Source organism: Apodemus sylvaticus, chromosome 18 (genome assembly GCF_947179515.1).
Source record: "Apodemus sylvaticus chromosome 18, mApoSyl1.1, whole genome shotgun sequence".
Taxonomy (NCBI): Eukaryota; Metazoa; Chordata; class Mammalia; order Rodentia; family Muridae; genus Apodemus; species Apodemus sylvaticus.
Genome location: NC_067489.1, coordinates 3013502 through 3033002, shown reverse-complemented (window position 1 = coordinate 3033002; position 19501 = coordinate 3013502).

Genomic DNA, 19501 nt, shown 5'->3' with positions numbered 1-19501 from the left:
AGTAGGGAGATTCTAGTCTTTGATACATTTTTCTTCCTACTAAAGGGGAAATCTGCTAAGCACATGGAATCAAGTTTCTGGATCAATAAGGAGAACTTTTAAATATATAGCCATCCAATGAAAATTTATATCTTAACTAAGGATATGTTTGGGTAGTATAAGTGATATTCTCATAAAATTTTTGGAGTGACACATGAGGAATGAATGGTATAGTAATATAAAAAGCACATGTTACCTTCTTACTGATGATAGAGCCATCCTTCTACTTTGCAAAGACATTGACTTTCTTTTTGATTCATCTTTTAAAGTAGCGGAGTGCTATATAATTATAAAATTGGTCACAATAAAACACAACTAAATTAATAAACTGATATTGTTTTAGAATAAGCAAGATGACCCAGGTCCTATATAAACACATTAGGTTTAGCTAATTTGTCAAGAAATATTCACAAGGAGTATTGCTTTCCTTCCCAACATATGTTGGGCTCTTTATTTGTTTCATTTTTTTTTCTACTCTGGAACTTTCAGATAGGCTGACTTGGAAAAGGAATCTGCTAGACTTATGTTTTTAATATACTGTCTTAAACACTAGCATTTCATTCACCTATTTATCTGCAAGACTGATTTTAGGTCTATTTATTATGGGAGAATTTAGAGAAAAGACATAAAGTTACCTCTCTATTTTCTGGTCTTCAAAAAAGTAGGGGAAATGGTTTCTGAATTATCGAATATTCCACTGAGAGCTCAGCAGGTGATTCCAAATTAAATTCACAACCTTCTAAGATGACATTTTTCTCTAGAAAGTCCCAGGATATAACTTTACCAATTGGATTCAAACCAAGTCTCTTTGTGACAATATATAAATAACTGAACTGTGGGATCGAGAATAGCACTCTCATAGTGCAAGGAGTAAGAGCAAGAAAATTGATTTTTGTTAGGTATTCTATAGCACTCATGGGAAGCATGTCAGTCCAAATGACATAACCTTGTTTATATACTTCTGTCTGTCGGTCTGTCTACTATCTATCTATCTATCTATCTATCATCTATCATCTGTCTGTCCATCTATATATAAATATATATTTTCATCTATCTATAATCTATTATCTACCTGTCTATCATTTATTAAGATCTAGCTATCATCTATGTACCATGTATGTATGTATGAATATATCTATTATATTTTATTTATCTATCAATCTATCACAATAAAAAGCAAAGAAAAGGAAGTCATCAAATTGTGAGAGATATAGGGTGGAATATAGAAGAGATTGCAAGGAGGCAAACATGGGATAATCTTGAGAGAAAATATGGTAGGGAGAAAATTATGTAATTGTATTTAAATTAAAATATATTAGAATTTTAAAAGATATATTTAAAATACTAAAACAAAAGAATGTGCAAATCTTTCATATCAGAAGCTTGATCTTGCTTTAAAATTTGATAAGACTTGGATCACGAACAGTTGGTTTATATTTGAAGCTTGCTGGAATTTTTTAGATAATCTTTTGCATCTATCTTTAAGCTAATATATGTAACAGACAATATACATAAATTTCTACTCAGAACACTATGTTAAATCAAGGTTTAATTTCTTCAACTTTTTTTTGAAACTAGACCTAACTCTGTAGTTCCATATGTCCTGGATTTTGGTATGTAGGAAAGATTAGTTTCAACATGTGCCAGTCCCCTGCCTCAGTTTCACTAGTGCTAGAATTATTGTTGTACACTAACATACCTAGCTTGAAGTTTCATTTTATTATGAAAAACTAGAAATAACTAGAAAAACTATTTGAATAAACTAAAACAGTTTTGGGGAAGAGAAATTTCAATAAATTTCTCAGTGAAATTTCCAATAAAATTATTCTAAAGAATTGAGTTTCTCATAAAAATGCCAGGATGTGGTCAAATTTTGTTTATAAAGACATTTGTATCAATTCTCTAAAAAACAAAACTACATACTAATGGTTTTAATCACATGATTTAGTTGTACAAATGGTTTTTATTTTGCATAAGCGTGGCAAATTACACATAGCCATAGTTTACGTGGTACAGAGTTTGACCAGTTTGAACAAGTTCGTATATGTTGTCTTTTATAACACACACATATACACACACATGTATACTTGCACACACTTGCACACAATTATGTGTGTGTTTGTATATATATGTATATGTGTATATGTGCATGTATGTGTATATGTATGTATAAATAATGTGGTCATAATTTATTCATTATATTGAAAACATCTACCTAAATACAGTGAACTCATGGAAGAAGGAATGGAGGGATTACTCTGGCTGATTCCTCTTGATATTAGGTGATAATTACATGTCCTTGGGGTATTTTGACTCAAAATACTTATGAGAAATAAAAATATGTTGTTGAGATTTCTTCTACTTGAAATAATTTGATTGTCCTTACATCTTTTAAAATAATAATTACATTAATTATCTTAATGTTAGATATACTTTCAAAACATAACAAATTTTCCTACTTTATATGAAAACTAGGAGGAAATTTCAGTAACCTTGAAAAAGTCCATTTTCTACAATGTTCTCAGCAATCTGAAGGGCATGACAAGTAAAAACACTGATTAATGGCCACAATAATAGGACCTCAAACATCAGCCATAGGATCTTACAGTTGATTTTTCAAACATGTAATTCCTTTTAAAATATATTACTTAATAAAATAGTCCTTTATTATTTGTATATGATATGATATTTAATATTCATATTACTTACATTCCTTTTTTATCAATATATTTCAGTAATAAAGTGGCTAGAACTTTATTAGCTCACTTACATTTCCATGGAATATCATGAATTGCATTTTAAAATTCTGTCATTGTTAAACAGTAGCACAATATAACATTTTTATTGTATTTTCATCAATTATGCTATTTAGCAATAAAATCTCTTAAATAGTTTTTATGTATTGTATTCAAGTTCCTGTGTAAGCTGAGACATCTTGAATTCTTGTGACTCTAGTGCCTCAGCAAGACTTACAGAATGTGAGTTGTCAGGATGTAAGATTTCTCTTTTATTACACTAACCCTGGAAATAACATTGCTCTAAATTTTATGTTAAAAATTTACTCTATATCTCCAATGGGCTCTGTACGTTGCTGGAAAAATTACAAATCTACATATTTCAATCTCAACCATACAAACCTTCCATAGCTCATGACTATGATCTTATTTAAGGTACCAGATTTCACTGATTTAAAAGACAAGTGTGTACACATATACAATTTCATCAAAATTAATGTCAAATTATCTATGCTAAAATCAAAGCATATGGTAAAATAATTTTAAAATAAACATTCTTTACGATATAGTTCCATAACATGTATCATTTTTTGCATTTGTTTTTTGTTTAAGTTCTTCTTTTTCAAAAACCACCACCAATAAGTTTTATTGTCTTTCATTTGAAAATAGCAAACTCACTTTCTATAACTTTAGTAATGTCTGTCCATTGAAAATAAGTATGTTAATTTGAAATTCAACTATTGACTCATGCTCGGAATTGGGTTGATTCTAAAATATTACCAGAAACTTACACACAACTTTCTCTTTGAAAATCAGAAGGCCAGGTCAGCTACTGAAATGACTGGGTCTTTATATGTATTTTATTTCCATCAGGAAAGAATATCAAAGATTGCCCCACCTTGGGAATCCATCCCATATGCATCCATCAAGTCCTGACACTTGCTGATGCGGAGAAGTGATTGCTGTCAGGAGCCAGATATGAATGTCTCCTGAGAAGCTTTGTCAGAGCCTTATCAATACAGATGGGGATGCATGCAACCAACCATTGGACTGAGCATGGGAACCCCAGTGGAGGAGTTAGGGGAAGGACTGAATGAGATTAAGGGGTTTGCAACCCCAGAGGAAGAACAGCTATATCAACCAGCCAGAATCCCCCTGCCCCCCCCCCAGAGCTCCCAGGGACTAAACCACCAACCTAAGAATACACATGGAGGATCTCATGGCTCCAGCTCCATATGTAGCAGAGGATGGCCTTGCGCATCAAGGGGAGGGAAAGTCCTGGGTCCTCTGAAGACTTGATGAATCAGTATAGAGGAATGATAAGGCAGTGGGGCAGGAGTGGGTGTGTGGGGAGCACTCTCATGGATGCAGAGGGAGGGAGCTGGAATGGGGGATTTCAGGGAGGAAAGAGGAAGAATGATACCATTTTAAATATAAACAAAATAACCAATTAAAAAATAAAGACAATTCAGAGCCATTACTGCTTCTCAAAAACACTGAAATTTCTTTCTGCTATTCTTCTTGGAATCTCAATATTACTAGAGTTGTCACTCAAAGTGATCAAAAGTCTGAGAAAAATCCTCCCAATTCTAGGTTACTCTTGGAAAGGTGTCCTGTTAGCTATTTAGAATTCTTCACAATGAACATAGTGATAAGACAGCAATTTCTTATTGCTATGATGATTCATGATGCTGTGATATAGCAGCACCAGCATCTGTATCACAAGTGTCTACTTTGTACCTACTGCGGTATAGTAACTGATATGTAATTCTTCCTGGAAAATCGTCTTTGTATTCAGAACACCCAAATGATATTGATAGGTGCACAAAAAAGTAGAAGTAATTAATTCTGCTAAGCTATGGTTAGGCCCATCTGCTTTGAACACTGCAGGTTGGCAGTCTGCCTGGCTGCACCTCACCTCTCACTCAAAGGCAGGAAAGTACAGAGATGGTGCTCTCCTCTGAAGCTGAGAATTCATTTTTTTGTAAAAATTTCTGACCAAGTCTTTAATTGGTATAAAGGCCCTGGCATATGCATACAGACTGATTCAATGCTTCAATTATTAAAGAGATTTATTTGCAAATATTCATTTAACAAGTTTTGGTTGAGTTTAGTCTATATGGGCATTGGATTCAGTGTGGACTCCAGAATGTCTTTTAGAACTCTAAGACATTTGAATCCCAATCTGTAGCTGCCAAGCTTCCTTGGTGTGATGAGAGGGAATTAAAAGGGCAATGAACCTCATGTGGACTTAATATCTACTTTAGCTGCATTATACAAAACACATGCTCTTTGCTGAAAGTTGTCATTTTTTTATTGCAAAGTTAAATCTTGATAGAGGATAAAATTATTCATTTTTGAGGTTATGTTTAGGACCAAGTAGTGAATGTATAGAGAACTCCATCGGGCACATAAAATCCACTTATGATTAGTGCTTCGCTTTAACAAAACACACTGATAAACTTGCTGCATGTCTAGTTACCACAGAATCGAGCAGCTCTCAGCAGGCATCACACTACTCTTTTATTAAGGTCAAGGCTATTTTGGCCTGACTTCAAAAATTTGCCTTCATAAATCTGGAGAGAATGAATACTTGTATCTTAATATCTATCTCATCAGTTCAGTATAAGCACAAAACCAGGATTATATCCTGTATTTTAGATGTTTAATAATAGAGGAACATAGTAATTGAAAATATAATAATTTATAATTTTTAACACTACCATTGATCTTTTTATTTTCTTAAAATAGGAAATACATATGAATGTTTGCTTATAATAATAAATATGTAACTATTCAGATATGAGTTGATGGAAGTATATACTCCATATATACATACGTATACACTCATAGAAACAATGTGTGATGGGAATATTAAATAGAAAATAATAATTACACATATAGTAAAGAATACAGTGGCTTATATTTTAGGCCACATAAATCATATTATGTATGATTTGTGTTTTACATATATCATATAAATTCAAGTATAAACATTAAAAATTTCTCACTCAGTCAAATTGCTCTGGCATCTCCATTAAATAATGAGTGATTTCTATTTAGCATAGCACAAAATGAATCAGAAAGATTAAAAATGGTCAGAGATAAAGATTGATACTTGGCATAACCCTCAATTAAGATTTACCATATTTTACTGAAGACCACTATTTCAGACTTTAGGAATCTATGGTCACCTATTTCAGGGTGTGCCTCTAAAATTTATAAACCACTGCTGATTTTAAAATAATCAGTGTTAAATAAAATTTTAGATAAGATAGAAACTCTAACATTAACAAGAGAAATGAAGATGTTAGAGGGCTTTTAAATATGAAGTGAGGAATACAAAAAAGAAGAAAATGAGAAAAAGATAAAGAGAAGAAACAAGAGGAGATGAGAGAGGGGGAGACAGGGAGAGGGAGAGCTAGAAGAGGGAGGAGAGGGAGAGGGAGGAAAGGGAGAGGAATGGGGAGGGGGAGAGGGATGGGGAGAGGGAGAGGGAGGGGAAGGGAGGGCAGAGGGAAGGGGAAGGCAGAGGGAGAGAGAGGGGAAGGGGAGGGGGAGGGGGAGGGGAGGAGGAAGGGAAGTGGGAGAGGGAAAGGGAGAGTGAGAGGGAAAGGGAGGGGGACTGAGAAGGAGAGGGAGGATTATTTATTAGGAAATGCAACTGAGAACCCAGGGTATCAACTTACAGACAATTAAGGCTAAAAATGGAATGAATAGCTAGTTCTAGGTCACTTAGCTCTGCCTATTCTCCAGAGGGAAAGAAAATTATCATATTCACTCATTGACTCTTTTGTGAAGTTCATTATATAAGGATTTTGTTTCTTTTGCTTTTCTTCTCAGAAGCCACAGATTTTAGATAGCAAAATTCATTGTGATGTATTAGGATTTCCCCATAAACATTTGTACATTTGAAAGAATTTACTATATAATGGTAGAACACCGTAGCAGTTTGAAGCACTCATTGCATGGAAGCCATAGGAATTAAGGGGCTACTTAAAAATATCTATCTGAAATATATTGAGACACACCCTCACATCAAGCAACTCTTCAACATGCTAGAAGATGCTATCATGACCACTTGGGGAGAAAAGACAGCAAATGAAATTCTCACAGATTTTTTAAAAGTACAGTTATTTTAAAATGGTGCTTATGCAAGGGATAGGGACTGTATTGGTTACTTTTCTCAGTGATGTGCCAAATATCTGACAAGAAGCAACTTGGTGAATAGATACTTCTGTCTTCCACATGTCTTATTGCAATGTGGTACTTAGAGCACAATATAAACACTTCAGCTTCCCTTGTATTTTCGGGCTCCTCTAGATGTATGGGAAAACGTAACCACACTTAGTAGTATTAATGGTATTTCATATCCATTTCCTTACCCACTTCCTACTCTTGCTTCTATGGCAATTTGCAATCTCTCTCTAATCCAGTTTCTAGCTAAATTCCATTTCATTTTGTATCCCCTCCCTCTCTCCCCCTCTTTTTCTTTCTTTGTTTCTTTGTGTGTTTGTTTGTTTCGTTTGTTTGTTTGTTTCTTTCTTTCTTTCTGTCTGTCTGTCTTTTTTCTTTCTTTCCTTCTTTCTTTCTCTCTTTGCTCATTTTTTTCTCAGAATAAGTTTTGTTCAAGAATGGGGATTATCAATATTCCTCCTAGTAACATTCCCTCATTCTTCAGAGTTCTTACTTAGTCTTAATATGTCTATGTTTATATTGATTAAGAAATTGAACATTGGTAATACCATATACTTGTATGTATGTTAAGGTAGTCTATAGACATTACTTTCACGTTTAAAGAAACCTAAGGGCATTTATGAATATGTAACTTTCAATGTACTTTAACAACTTCTGTCAAAAGACAAGTAAATCTATTTTTATAAAATTCATTTAACTTTTAAGGTATAATATATGTCTTTTCACTTGCTTTTTATTTTTATATACAGTTTGATTTCATTTTGTCACATTGTATATAGACACACACACACACACACACACACACACATATATATATATATACATACATATATATATACATACATACATATATATATATTCTATGTCAGGAAGGGTATTGTGAGTCATGTAGTTAAAATATTTTGACATCTAATATAAATTAACTAAAATACAGATTTCACTAAAATAAAGATCCAAGGCACAAGTGGCTATTTGCATTCCACCATAGATAGTTTGTCTTCGTGGACAATTACTCATTGTAAACAATGGTATCTTCATTTTTGGGTAGATACAATTTTCTGTATAATTTTGTTGATTAGTGTCCACCATGAAGTTTATATTGCTTTCTTCAAAAGGTCAAATTGGAAGGATCAGATGTCATATTAGAATGAATTTTTTTCCTGTATTTACACAGATTTCAAGTAGGCAGGATAAAAATGATGTATTAATCATTTTATGCCATTGTCCATATATTTATTATGGCGTATTTATCAAATATTATCTTATTATTAATTTATTTCTAAAAACTTAAGAATTCAATTTCTTTTATTTATAAAAGTTCAGTGAATGATTCCCTAATACATACATACTATACATTTAGTCATTGATTTCTGTTTGCTAAACAAATGTTTAAAATATACTTAAAATGAAAACTTCTGAATATGGAGGATTACATAGTTATCAAATAAAAAATGAGACCAAACTGCATTTGTAGAAGGCAAAAAGGTTTGGATATGGGAAAAATGTTTTCCATTCTCTTCAATTTTTCCAAAATTTACATTATACAGAATCATGTGCACAATATAGGCTTGCATCCATTTTTAGAAACAGTAATTTCTGATTCAAAAGAAATCTGCAATCTTGCAAAAATAAGGCTCAGTTCAACAGTGTGTTTCCAAAGAAACTGTAGATGCTTCTTTCAGACAAGAGCTTCCTGATGGAACATATTAATATTCCATGCACAATGGGAAGGGGTGAGCTGGAGAAGCGAAATATTACCTATGCTTATATTGTATTTCCCCACAGAATACAATATTTGGAGTGGGTTGGGGCATCAGGTCTCACTTTTTTCCTTGCCATCTGCTAGCTATCTCCAGTTCATACTAGCCTCTGATAAGTGATGCCCCCAACAATTGTTTTTGGTAAAGATTTTTATGAATTTTAAATTTTATTAAAACTATTTTAGAATTCAATGATTAAATATAAAACAATATAAATACACCCATTTAGCATTTTAATCATGTGCTTTCATTATATTAGAACTTCTCTAGAGGCAGTCTGGGAGCTCACAGCACTTGGGTCCCAGTACTGAGGCCTCTGGCAGGAGCCCTCAGCTCAACTCCCTCCCCTTCTGGATCCAGATCAGCCTGGGCCACAACACCACATCTCCAGGTCCTGCAAGAGGCTAGAGGGGCTTCCGGGCGACCAGCGCGGAGAAGTCAGTGTGCTCAGGTGAATCCAGCAGGCCCCAGCGGGAGCCTTCAGGTGCCTGCTTTGGGATCTGAACAGCCAGGGCCACAGCGCTTGGTCTCCAGGAAGTGCAGGAGACCCACTGTGCACCCAGAGGCAGTCTGGGAGCTCACAGTGCTTGGGACCAGGTCCTGAGGCCTCTGGCAGAGCCCTCAGCTCAACTCTCTCCCCTTCCGGATCCAGATCAGCCTGGGCAGCAGTACCACATCTCCAGGTCCTGCAAGAGGCTAGAGGGGATTCAGGGCGGCCAGCTGGGAGAAGTCAGTGTGCTCCAGTGAATCCAGCGGGCCCCAGCAGGAGCCTTCGGGTGCCTGCTTCCTGATCTGAACAGCCTGGGCAGCAGCACCCTGTCTACAGGCAGTGCAGGGGGTAAGCTGTGCACCAGAGGCCAACAGAAAGGGGCAGCTTGCACTGGTGAGTCCAGCACTGACAAGACCAAGTAACACCAGTGAGAACTAGATGGCAAAAGGCAAACACAGGAACATCACTAACAGAAATCAAGGCAATATGGCAACATCTGAACCCAATTCTCCCCTACCAGCATGTCCTGGATACCCCACCACACCAATAAAACAAGATTTGAATTTAAAATCACTGATCATGATGCTGGTACAGGAACACATGAAGGACATACTTAAAGAAATTCAGAAGAAAATGGATCAAAAGTTAGAAGCCCTTGCAAGGGAAACACAAAAATCATTGAAAGAAATCCAGGAGAATACAAAAGCCAACAATGAGGAAACACAAAAAAAACTTAAAGAAATACAGGAGAACTTTAGTCAACAGGCTGAGGTCATGAAAGAGGAAACACAAAAATCTCTTAAAGAATTACAGGAAAGCACAAACAAGCAAGTGAAAGAGCTAAGCAAAACCATCCAGGATCTAAAATCAGAAGTAGAAACAACTAAGAAAACTCAAAGGGAGACAACTTTGGAGATAGAAAGCCTTGGGAAGAAATCAAGGGACAGAGATGCAAATATCAACAACAGAATACAAGAGATAGAAGAAAGAATCTCAGATGCTGAAGATTCCATAGAAACTATGGACTCAACAGTTAAAGAAAATGCAAAATGCAAAAAGCTTGTAACTGAAAATATCCAGGAAATCCAGGACACAATGAGAAGACCAAACCTAAGGATTATAGGCATAGACGAGAGTGAAGATTTACAACTTAAAGGGCCAGCAAGTATCTTCAATAAAATTATGGAAGAAAACTTCCCTAACCTAAAGAGAGAGATGCCCATGAATATACAAGAAGCCTACAGAATTCCAAACAGAAATACTTCCCGTCACATAATAATCAAAACACCAAATGTTCTAAACAAAGAAAGATTATTAAAGGCAGTAAGAGAAAAAGGCCAAGTAACATATAGAGGAAGACCTATCAGAATCACAGCAGACTTTTCACCTGAGACTATGAAGGCTAGAAGGTCCTGGGCAGATCTCATGCAGACTCTAAGAGAACACAAATGCCAACCAAAACTACTATATCCAGCAAAACTCTCAATCACCGTAGAGGGAGAAACTAAGATATTTCATGACAAAACCAAGTTTACCCAATATCTATCCACAAACCCAGCCCTACAAAGGATAATAGGAGGACAACACCAATACGAGGAGGGAAACTTCACCCTGGAAAAAGCAAGATAGTAACCTTTCATCAAACCCAAAAGAAGTTAACCAATCAAATTTAAAAAATAACGTCAAAAATGATAGGAAGTAACAATCACTATTCCTTAATATCTCTTAACATCAATGGACTTATTGTCCCAATAAAAAGACACAGACTAACTGACTGGATACGTAAACAGGACCCTACATTTTGCTGCTTAAAGGAAACATACCTCAGGGTCAAAGACAAACACAACCTTAGAGTAAAAGGATGGAAGACAATTTTACAAGCAAATGGTCTCAGGAAACAAGCTGGAATAGCCATTTTAATATCAGATAAAATTGACTTTCAACCCAAAGTCATCAAAAGAGACTCTGAGGGACACTTCTTGCTGGTCAAAGGAAAAATACAACAAGAAGAACTCTCAATCCTGAACATCTATGTTCTAAATGCAAGGGCACCCTCTTTCGTAAAAGAAATTTTATTAAAACTCAAAGCACACATTGCACCTAACACAATAATTGTGGGTGACTTCAACACTGCACTTTCCTCAATGGACCGATCAGGAAAACAGAAACTAAACAGGGACACAATGAAAATAATTGAAGCTTTGGACCAATTAGATTTAACAGATATATATATATATAAATTCTATCCTAAAGCAAAAGAATATACCTTTTTCTCAGCACCTCATGGTACCCTCTCCAAAATCGACCATATAATTGGTCACAAGACAGACCTCAACAAATATAAGAAGATTGAACTAATCCCATGCCTCCTATTAGATCACTATGGAGTAAAAGTGGTCTTCAATAGCAACAAAAACAACAGAAAACCCACATACACGTGGAAACTGAACAATATTCTACTCAATGATACCTTGGTCAAGGAAGAAATAAAGAAAGAAATTAAAGACTTTTTAGAACACAATGAAAATGAAAACACAACATACCCAAATCTATGGGACACAATAAAAGCAGTGCTAAGAGGAAAACTCATAGACCTGAGTGCCTCCAAAAAGAAAATGGAGAGAGCATACATTACCAGCTTAATGACACACCTGAAAGCCCTGGAACAAAAAGAAGCTATTTCACCCAGGAGGAGTAGAAGGCAGGAAATCATCAAACTCAGGGCCGAAATCGATCAAGTAGAAACAAAGAGAACCATACAAAAAATCAACAAAACCAGGAGCTGGTTCTTTGAGAAAATCAAAAAGATAGATAAACCCTTAGCCAGACTGACCAAAGGGCACAGAGAAAGTATCCAAATTAACAAACTTAGAAATGAAAAGTGAGATATAACAATGGAAACTGAGGAAATCCAAAAAAATCATCAGATCCTACTAAAAGAGCCTGTACTCAACACAACTGGAGAATCTGGAGGAAATGGACAATTTCCTTGACAGATACCAAATACCAAAATTAAATCAGGACCAACTAGACCATCTAAACAGTCCCATAATGCCTAAAGAAATAGAAGGAGTCATAGAAAGTCTTCCAACCAAAAATAGCACAGGATCAGATGGTTTCAGTGCAGAATTCTATCAGACCTTCAAAGAAGAGTTAACACCAATACGCTTCAAACTGTTCCACAAAATAGAAACAGAAGGAACACTACCCAATTCCTTCTACGAAGCCACAATTACACTGATACCAAAGCCACACAAAGATCCAACAAAGAAAGAGAACTTCAGACCAATTTCCCTTATGAACATCGATGCAAAAATACTCAATAAAATTCTTGCCAACCGAATCCAAGAACACATCAAAATGATCATCCACCATGATCAAGTAGGCTTTATCCCGGGAATGCAGGGTTGGTTCAATATACGGAAATCCATCAATGCAATCCACTACATAAACAAATTCAAAGAACAAAACCACATGGTCATTTCATTGGATGCTGAAAAAGCATTTGACAAAATTCAGCATCCTTTCATGCTTAAAGTCTTGGAGAGAACAGGAATTCAAGGCCCATACCTAAACATAGTAAAGGCAATATGCAGCAAACCGGTAGCCAGCATCAAACTAAATGGAGAGAAACTTGAAGCAATCCCACTGAAATCAGGGACCAGACAAGGCTGCCCCCTTTCTCCTTATCTTTTCAATATTGTACTTGAGGTACTAGCTCGGGCAATTCGACAACATAAGGAGGTCAAAGGGATACAAATTGGAAAGGAAGAAGTCAAACTATCATTATTTGCAGACGACATGATCGTCTACCTAAGTGACCCAAAGAACTCCACTAGAGAGCTCCTACAGCTGATAAACAACATCAGCAAAGTGGCAGGTTATAAAATCAACTCAAGCAAATCAGTCAGTGGCCTTCCTGTACTCAAAGGATAAGCAGGCTGAGAAAGAAATTAGGGAAATGACCCCCTTCATAATAGCCACAAAGAGTATAAAGTATCTTGGGGTGACTCTTACCAAACATGTGAAAGATCTGTATGACAAAAACTTCAAGACTTTGAAGAAGGAAATGGAAGAAGACCTCAAAAAATGGGAAAAACTCCCATGCTCATGGATCGGTAGAATCAATATAGTTAAAATGGCCATTTTGCCAAAAGCAATATACAGATTCAATGCAATACCCATCAAAATCCCAACTCAATTCTTCACAGAGTTAGACAGAGCAATTATCAAATTCATCTGGAACAACAAAAAACCCAGGATAGCTAAAACTATTCTCAGCAACAAAAGAAATTCTGGGGGAATCAGTATCCCTGACCTCAAGCAATACTACAGAGCAATAGTGTTAAAAACTGCATGGTATTGGTACAGTGACAGGCAGGAGGATCAATGGAATAGGACTGAAGATCCAGAAATGAACCCACACACCTATGGCCACTTGATCCTTGACAAAGAGACTGAAAACATCCAATGGAAAAAAGATAGCCTTTTCAACAAATGGTGCTGGTTCAACTGGAAGTCAGCATGCAGAAGAATGCGAATTGATCCATTCTTGTCTCCTTGTACTAAGCTCAAATCCAAATGGATCAAGGACCTCCGCTTAAAGCCAGACACTCTGAAGCTAATAGAAAAGAAACTGGGGAAGACCCTTGAGGACATCGGTACAGGGAGAAAGTTTCTGAACAGAACACCAATAGCGTATGCTCTAAGAGCAAGAATTGACAAATGGGACCTCATAAAATTACAAAGTTTCTGTAAGGCAAAGGACACCATCAAGAGGACAAATCGGCAACCAACAAATTGGGAAAAGATCTTCACCAATCCTACATCAGATAGAGGGCTAATATCCAATATATATAAAGAACTCAAGAAGTTAGACTCCAGAAAACCAAACAACCCTATTAAAAAATGGTGTACAGAGTTAAACAAAGAATTCTCATATGAAGAACTTCGGATGGCAGAGAAGCATCTTAAAAAATGTTCAACTTCATTAGTCATTAGGGAAATGCAAATCAAAACAACCCTGAGATTTCATCTTACACCAGTCAGAATGGCTAAGATTAAAAATTCAGGAGACAGCAGGTGTTGGAGAAGGTGTGGAGAAAGAGGAACACTGCTCCACTGCTGGTGGGGTTGCAAATTGGTACAACCACTCTGGAAATCAGTCTGGCGGTTCCTCCAAAAACTGGGCATCTCACTTCCAGAAGATACTGCTATACAACTCCTGGCCATATACCCAGAGGATTCCCCACCATGTAATAAGGATACATGCTCTACTATGTTCATAGCAGCCCTATTTATAATTGCCAGATGCTGGAAAGAACCCAGGTATCCCTCAACAGAAGAGTGGATGCAAAAAATATGGTATATCTACACAATGGAGTACTAATTAGCCATTAGAAACAATGAATTCATGAAATTCTTAGGCAAATGGATGGAGCTAGAGAACATCATACTAAGTGAAGTAACCCAGACTCAAAAGGTGAATCATGGTATGCACTCACTAATAAGTGGATATTAACCTAGAAAACTGGAATACCCAAAACATAATCCACACATCAAATGAGGTACAAGAAGAAAGGAGGAGTGGCCCCTTGTTCTGGCAAGACTCAGTGAAGCAATATAGGGCAAAACCAGAACGGGGAAGTGGGAAGGGGTGGGTGGGAGGACAGGGTAAGAGAAGGTGGCTTACGGGACTTTCAGGGAGTGGGGGGCTAGAAAAGGGGAAATCATTTGAAATGTAAATAAATTATACTGAATAAAAAAATGTAAAAAAAAAAAAGAAGTTCTCCAATATCTCAGTTATTGGAGGAAGAAGAATAAACTGTTGTTGCTTTAACATTTATTCTTCTGTGGAACTCTAGCTGCTAACCCTTATTGTATGACAACCTATTATTTTTCATATGTGCCATCTTTATCTACAAAGCTGGAAGGACAACTAATTATATCCTTTTGCAAATGAATACAGCAGAGGAATTTTGTTCAACATTTTTAAAGCTGTTGAGTGGGCCCATTGTGTGTGTATTGTCTGTGTGTTTCTGTTTGTGTGTGTGTGAGTGTGTGTGTGTGTGCGTGTGTGTGTGTAAGTATGTGTTTTGAGTACCAAGTGTTCTGTAATTTAGAACATTTTTTGCACTGATATTATAAGCTTCCATTTTCTGTGGATTTTTCATGAGCTTCTACATTTATTATTCTGATAGATATAATAATTACTGTTCTTAATGTTTGTCCCAGGATTGTTGCGAAAGACATAGAGGAGAAGGCCATTAAAATGAACGTATTAAAAAAAGCATAATGATTTCCGATAAGTTCCCCACAGATCATTATAACTGTCAAAAATAATTATATTAGCAAATGTAGATATTGGAGTTTTGTAGTATTGAGATGAAAAATGCATTTAGCTTCATTAGCCATCAAGGGAAAGCCTAGAGTTTGGGGACTTCCTTGAAGTATGATTGCTTGCTGCTTTCAGAAGGGAGGCAGAAGCCATGTTCAAAACAAGAGTATCAGAGATCAGAATCAAGACACCTTAGTGTCATGTTTCTCTCAACTCCCTGTCCTGCTTGCTCTCTCCCTATCTTCTACTAACTTGGCCTTTAATCTGTTGGCTGTATTTATGTTGATTGCAGAAAGGTGTTCAAACTTTGTGCAAACAGAAATGCAGTTTTCAATAGATGAGATTATATAGCAAGGCAAATGCCACTCTTCATGTTGACTCTTAGGCCAACAGTTTCCCTGTAAAAGTCCAGAGATTCTGACCAGTCACAGAAAATGATCAGTGAGAGCTACACTTAGCTATAGGTAACACAGGTATGCAATGAACATAAAACATTTGCTCTCACTTAAAATGTAAGAAGAAGCTTATAATTTACTATAACAGCATATTGCTAAAGAAGATGATAGTGGTATAATTATAATTTCTTATCTTTATTTCAGTTGATTTTATTGCCCCGGCATTACTGCATGCAGCTGCTTCTCTTGGCTAAGGTGTATATTAATGATTCCGAGAGCATCATTTCCAAACTGTCTTATAAAGGGCTACAGTTTACTACAAGGATAACCATCTAGTGCTGTTGACTATATTATTGCAGATACCTGTTATGTTTGACATTTAAATCATGATTTCTGATTATTACATTTTATTAGGAATTCACTTTCCACCGAGAAATAAAGGACCCCAAGCACTAACGTCATTCTGCGCTGCTCAGGTGCATTTTCATGCTTAGGCTGATTGATTACCACATCTTGATGCAAGAGCCTAGAGGTTTTCATTTCATCTGTTTTGCTAATATATGGCTACAGAGACTAGATTCAGCTTTCAATTCAGAATGCAGTAGGAGAAAGTCAGAAATGTATGGAATGAGCATGAAACATGTTTGTAAGACAGGACTAGCATCAAGTATGACTGAATTTTTTTTTACTTTAGTAATAAGTTATAAGCATATATTTGTTGTGCATGGAACTGAGTTCCATCTGGCTATTTTTATGCAACCTCACAATGTGAGTTCCACCCCACAATCTAGTTTATAATCCATTGTAACACTCTCCCTCCACATAGTTCTCTCTTATTGTCTAGATAGCTTCTCCTCAGCTGACCACACTTATGTAGACTCGGATATATGAATGACAGAGCACATGTGATCTGTTTCTGTGTTTCATTGTTCCTTTAATTTGTTTTATTTCTATTTTATGTGATTGTTTTAATTTCATTCCTTATGAAAGAAAAATACCATTGTGCAAACAAATTACTACCTTTGTATCTGACAGAGGATTAATATCTAAAATATATGAAGAACTCAAGAAGTGAACAATATGAAATCAAATAAACCAATAGGTAAGTTGGATAGAAAAAAAGAGTTTAAGATGAAATATTAATGGCCAGCACATATAAGGTGATATTTTTAATGAAAAAGTGCTTTATTTGAAAACTCTCAAAATTAGAACTGGCATGAAACACTAATGTAAAAACTGAAAACTTTGTTATATAAATTCATATATTCATTGACTAGTTCACTGTGCACTCAGCAGGCAGGTAAAAATGAGAAAGAGCATTAAAAATAGTAGCATCACTAAAATAAAAGATCATTTATAAAATAATAAATGTTACATACTATTTTATTGTCTGGTTCAAAAATTTATACAGGTAAAGGTTTACAAAATGCTTTTTAAGAAGTGATGAAGGTTTATTAAAAATACTAATGTGACTAATTTGTTGAATCACCTATTTTGGCTGTTTACTTGATATTGCCAACAGAGCTGAGTTATCAGAGAAACTACCTAAACATAGAACTAATAAGAAACTCATTTAGATAGAGGAAATTGATGCCTGCAAAGAAAAGTAAACAAGTCCATAAGATAATTATTTTTAAAAATGTGAATTTTTATAACAGTAACTGGAGATTCCCATGCAGAAAAATGCAAATTGACCCATACTTATCTCCTTGTACAAAGCTCAAGTCCAGGTAGATCAAGGTTCTATACATAAAACCAGACACATTGAAGCTTATAGGTGAGAAAGTGGGGATGAATCTTGAACACATGGGCACAGGGGAAAAGTTCCTGAAGAGAACACCAATGGCTTATGCTCTAAGAACAAGAAACAGCAAATGGGACCTCATAAAATGGCAAAGATTCTATAAGGCAAAGGACACAGTCAGTAGAACAAAACAGCAACCAACAAATTGGGAAAAGATCCTTACCAACCCTACATCCAATAGAGGGCTAATATCCAATGTATACAAAGAACTCAAGAAGTTAGTCTCCAGAGAATCAAATAACAGTATGAAAAAATGAGGTACAGAGCTAAACAGGAAATTCTCAACTGAGGAAACTCGAACGGCTCTGAAGCACTTAAAGAAATGTTCAGCATCCTTACTTATCAGGGAAATGCAAATCAAAACAACACTGAGATTCCACCTTACACCAGTCAGAATGGCTAAGATGAAAAACTCAGGGGACAGCAGATGCTGGAGAGGATGTGGGGAAAAGGAGCACTTCTTCATTTTTGGTGAGATTGCAAGCTGGTAAAACCACTCTGGAAATCAGTTTGGCGATTCCTCAGAAAATTAGACATAGTACTACTACCTGTGGACCCAGCTATACCACTCCTGGGCATATACCCAGAAGATGCTCCTACATGTAATAAGAACACAGGCTCCACTATGTTCATAGCTGCCTTGTTTATAATAGCCAGAAGCTGGAAAGAACCCAGATGTCCCTCAACAGAGGAATGGATACAGAATCTATGGTGTATATATACAGTGGAGTACTATTCAACTATTAAAAACAATGAATTCATGAAATTCTTCGGCAAATGGATGGAACTAGAAAGTGTCATCCTGAGCGAGGCAACCCAATCACAAAAGAACACACATGGTATGCAGTCAATAATAAGCGATGTTAGCCCAAAAGCTCAAAATAAACAAGTTACAATTCACCCAGCACAGGAAGTTCAAGAAGAAGGAGGACTTAAGTGAGGATGCTTTGGTTCCTCTGAGAAAGGGAACAAAATACTCACAGGAGCAATAAGGGAGACAATGTGTGGAGCAGGGACTCAAGTAAAGGCCACCCAGAGACTGCTTTATCAGGGGATTCATCCTATAAACAGTTGCCAAACCCCAACACTTTTATGGATGACAAGAAGTGCATACCAAAAGGAGCATGCCATGGTTGTCTCGGGAGGGGCCCTGACACAGCCTTACAAATATAGAGGCAGTTTCTAGCAACCAGCTATTGGACTGGGCATGGGCTCCCCAATGGAGGAGATGGAGAATGGTCCAGAGGAGCTGAAGGGGTTTACAGCCCCATGGGAAGAACAATGATTTCAGCTACCCAGATGCCCCAAGACACCCAGGGACAGAGCCATCAACCAAGGGGCACACATGGTTCCAGCCAAAAATGTGGCACAGGAAGGCCTTGTTGGGCATCAATGGGAGGCATGGTCCTTGGTCAGGTAAAGGTTCAATAGAGGCCCCTACAAAGGGAAACAGAGGGGGGAGAGGTGAGAGTGTGTTGGGTAGAGGGGCATATATGTGAAGTCAGGGGGAAGGAGGAGGGGGAGTTGTTGGGGGTCTTAGTGGAAACGTTTTACCATTAGCAGTGTTGGCAAGGATGTGGAGAAAGAGGAACCATTAGCAATGTAAATGAAGACGATATTCAATAAAAAAAAAAAGAGAGAATCTATATTTAACACTCCTTGACTGCTGAGAAAACCCTAATCAGCAGAAGAGGCACAAATATCAGTCAGAACATGTCTTAATCTTCTTTGTTTGTTTTTGTTT